Source organism: Cuculus canorus, unplaced genomic scaffold (assembly GCF_017976375.1).
Source record: "Cuculus canorus isolate bCucCan1 unplaced genomic scaffold, bCucCan1.pri scaffold_63_arrow_ctg1, whole genome shotgun sequence".
NCBI classification, from domain to species: domain Eukaryota; kingdom Metazoa; phylum Chordata; class Aves; order Cuculiformes; family Cuculidae; genus Cuculus; species Cuculus canorus.
In genome coordinates this window covers 164280-168726 of record NW_026527844.1, presented here as the reverse complement: position 1 = coordinate 168726, position 4447 = coordinate 164280, and the positions used below count along the sequence as shown (strand labels likewise).

General features: G+C 49.1%; 1 pseudogene; it reads left to right on the top strand.

Moving 5' to 3' along the window:
• Positions 1 to 627: 627 nt before the first annotated feature.
• On the top strand, positions 628 to 1583 carry LOC128850724 (olfactory receptor 14J1-like; annotated as a pseudogene).
• Positions 1584 to 4447: the final 2864 nt, after the last annotated feature.

Genomic DNA, 4447 nt, shown 5'->3' with positions numbered 1-4447 from the left:
GTTTGTCTGCTTTCAGCAGATCCTGGTGGCTTTGAAGGTGAATATGAAAGTGTGATTACTGTCTCTGAAAGGTCCAAGCCCAGGGCAGCAGGGAACAAGAGTGAGGGACAGAGCAGCTCCCCTCCCTCTGCACTGAACCACAGGCAATGCTTTCACCACACAAGAATCTCTGTTCTCCTTGAGTTCAGCAGAGATGCTGAGGGGTTCTGACATCCAAGAACACTGCCCAGAGTGGCAGAAGGAGAACTCTCAGCCTGCCTTCTTCCAACTCAGCTCCTCACCCCTGGCAGTGCAGATGCTGACAGGCCCTTCTGCACCAGGAGCAGTTCCACAGGACAAAGCTGATCCCCAGCAGTGTCCCCTGTCCCCACCGTCCCCATCACCCCCTGCTGCAGAGCAGGGATGACTCCTCACAGCCAGCGGCAGAGGCTCTGCTCCTCCCGGCACATTCAGCCGGCACCGAGCAGGGCTGCAGGCACAGAGCTGAAGGAAGGGCTGGGAGAAAAGGGACAGGGTGTGAGCAGCAGGGGAGAATGAGAAATAGCTTTGATTTGGCTCAGAGAATTCTCCTCTAACTTGTCACTGTCTTTTCCTCCTCTGACAGTGCCCCATGCCCAGAGGCAGCAGATGTCCAACAGCAGCTCCATCACCCAGTTCCTCCTCCTGGCATTCGCAGACACACGGGAGCTGCAGCTCTTGCACTTCTGGCTCTTCCTGGGCATCTACCTGGCTGCTCTCCTGGGAAATAGCCTCATCATCACCACCATCGCCTGTGACCACCACCTCCACACCCCCATGTACTTCTTCCTCCTCAACCTCGCCCTGCTTGACCTGGGATCCATCTCCACCACTGTCCCCAAATCCATGGCAAATTCCCTATGGAACACCAGGGCCATCTCCTACATGGGATGTGTTGCTCAGGTCTTCTTTGTGTTGTTCTTGTTTGGTGCAGAATATTCTCTTCTCACCGTCATGTCCTACGACCGCTACGTTGCCATCTGCAAACCCCTGCACTACGGGACCCTCCTGGGCAGCAGAGCTTGTGTCCACATGGCAGCAGCTGCCTGGGGCGCTGCGTTTCTCAATGCTCTGCTGCACACGGCCAATACATTTTCCCTGCCCCTCTGCCAGGGCAATGCTGTGGAACAGTTCTTCTGTGAAATCCCCCACATCCTCAAGCTCTCCTGCTCACACTCCTACCTCAGGGAAGCTGGGATCAGTGTGTTTGGTGCCTGTTTAGTTTTGGCTGTTTTGTTTTCATTGTGGTGTCCTATGTGCAGATCTTCAGGGCTGTGCTGAGGATCCCCTCTGAGCAGGGACGGCACAAAGCCTTTTCCACGTGCCTCCCTCACCTGGCCGTGGTCTCCCTGTTTGTCAGCACTGCAATGTTTGCCTACCTGAAGCCCCCCTCCATCTCCTCTCCATCCCTGGACCTTGTGGTGTCAGTTCTGTACTCAGTAGTGCCTCCAGCATTGAACCCCCTCATCTACAGCTTGAGGAACCAGCAGCTCAAGGATGCAGTGTGGAAACTGATATCTGGATGGGTCCCTGAAGCAATAAATTGCTCATCATGCTCTGCATAGCCTTTATCATGGAACTCATGGCACACCCAGACTGCTTCTCTATGTTTTGTTGCTGGTGGTTTTCTTTAGTTATCATGATGTCCTTTCCATTTCATTGTTTACTGTTCTTGTCTGACTGAGCTCTGCAACTGAGGAGCTGCGCTCCCTCTCTGTTGAAACCAAATAAAACACCTTCAGTGACGGCTTTGTTTTTCCTGAGAACTTTCCCTTTTCTTACTGGTCGGCTGTGTAAATGAGGAGCTGTGCTCTCTGTGTGTTTCAACAAAATAAAGAGATATTCAACGACATTTGTTTCCTGATATCGTTCCTCCAAAGCCTTTTTTGAGTTGCAGGGACAGTTCCTGTGGGCATGGGTGGAGGGGAAAAGAGTCCCAGCACGGCAGCACTGCCAGGCACCAGCGCTTGATCTCCCAGAGCTGTTCTCTCTCCACTTTCACACTCTGCTCCTCACCCCTTGTCTTGCTGTAAGGTCTGAGGGCTCTGAGCTTGGTCACAGCGGTGCTGCGTGGCAGTGCTGTGCCCGCAGGCAGGGACAGGCAGAGGGCACTTGTGGGACAGAGCTGCCTCCAGAACAGCCTTTCCATAAAGGAAGGGCGTCTCCTCAGGACAGCACCTGAAGACTCAGAGCTGCTGCTTAAGTTTGTCTTCAGAACGTGACCAATGAAGTGACTCAGAGATGAAAACACCAGTGTACAGTGGAAGAGTTCTGGTGAGCGAGGTTTTGGCAGGCTGCAGAGCACTTGCCCCTCTCCAGGGTGTCCAGACTGGCCTGGCTGCAGTCCAGGTTCCCTCTCTGTGCACCCCACAAGGCCACTTTTAACACCCAACCTTCTATGTTTGGGCCCTTCTCTGTCCTGACTCTTGTATGACCCAACTCTCTCATGAATATTCTATGACCTGACTCTCCTGTCACCCATCTGTGACCCGACTCTTTTAAGACACAACTCTTGAATAATTCAACTCACCTGTGACTCTACTCTGACCTGACTCTTGTGTGACACAACTCTTCCATCACTCTTCTGTGAGCTTATTCTTCTGTAATAGAACTTTTCTATGACCCTTCTTTGACCTGACTCTTCTATCACCCTAATATCATTCTATGGTCCAAACCTTCTATGATCCTATTCTTCTATGACTCATTTCTTTTATGACCTGACTCTTCTGTTATCATTTTGAGACCGGACACTTCTAACACCTAACAGTACTATGGCCCAGCTCTTCTCTGATCCAACACTTCTATGACCTGACCCTTGTATGACCCAACACTCCTATGACCCTTCTATGACCAGAATCTTCTATGACACTGCACTTTGATTACCTCATTTTTCTCCCTCTCTTCTATCATGTGATATTTTTATGACCCTTCTATTAGCCAACTCTTCTCTAACATTTCTATACCCTGAGTCTTCTTCGGTTCCTCTATATCCCGACCCTTTTGTGACCCCACTCTTCTATGACTCTTTGTTCCTTCTGCGACGTGACTCTACTATGACCTAACTCTTCTATGACTCTTCTATGACCTGACAAGTCTCACACTGAAATGTTCTAACATTCTCCTATGACCCAGCCCTTTTATGACCCTAGCCCTTCTACGACCCAACTCTTCTGCATCTCCATGGAGCTGTGTGAGAGCCTTGGCATCTCACATAACTCTGCAAGACTCTCTTTGGAATTACATGGAATAACTGCACCCAATTTGATTTGGCTGAGCGAAAATCTTCCTGACACCACTGTCACTGTAATCAAAGCCAGATCTGCCTGCCCAGGGCCTGGGGGTCAGGGCTTGGCCTTTCTGCTTCATCAAGGCAAGCCCAGGCTTTTCTCAGCATCACAGATGCCTGAACAGTTCTCTGGCCTGCCTGCAATCATGGCCTCCAATTATCAGCAATAAAGACTTGCTGGGGAGGCTTTGTCAGGAATGATCCTCACTGAGACCAATCAATACTTCAAGATGCTCTGAGTTCTGCTTTTGAACTTCTTGAGATATTTCTTCTAAGGAGCTGAGGTTCAAGGACTCATCAGCCAATCCACCCTGGGTCTCATTAAAATACAGAAAATCTTAACGAGCTCTTTCTTCAAGCCTTGTAGAGCTCCTTGGAGTCATTTCCCATTGAGGTTAAAGAAGAAGATTTCAAAGTGAACCTAAGAAAAATATATCTCCATTTAAACTTAGTATTACCATACTTTTCATAATCATAGAATAGTTTGGGTTGAAGGGATCTTAAAGCCCATCCAGTTCCACCCCTTGCCATGGGCAGGGACACCTCCCACTGGACCAGGCTGCTCAAGGCCCCATCCAGCCTGGCCTTGAACACATACAGGGAGGGGACATTCACAGCTTCCTTGGGCAACCTGGGTCACTGCCTCACCACCTTCTTTCTGAACAATTTCTGCCTAATGTCTAATCTAAATCTTCCCTCTTCCAATTTAAACCTATTACCTTTTGTCCTGTTGCCCCCTGTCCTCTGAAAAAGAATTTCTCCTGCTTTCTTGGTGACTCCCTTCAAGTACTGCACAGCTGCTATAAGGTCTCCTCAGAGCCTTCTCTTCTCCAGGCTGAGGAATTTCCAGGAGAAGACCCATATTTCTTTGGAAAATCTCTTTTGAAAGGGCATGAGAGTGGTGGAGAACTTTTGTGAGTGAGGACAAGCAAGTGTCCTGCTGCCCAGTTCCTTTTCCTTGGGGCAGTCCTCAGCCCATGCTGCTCCATGGAAATATTTTTTGACTGAGCTAGTAATAGTTTAATAGTTTAATAGTTTAATAAATTAATAGTTTAATAAAGAAAAAAAGATGAAAAACAACATAATCCAAAACCAAACACAATACAAATGCCATCACTTGCCACCTCCCTCAAGCAGAATGAC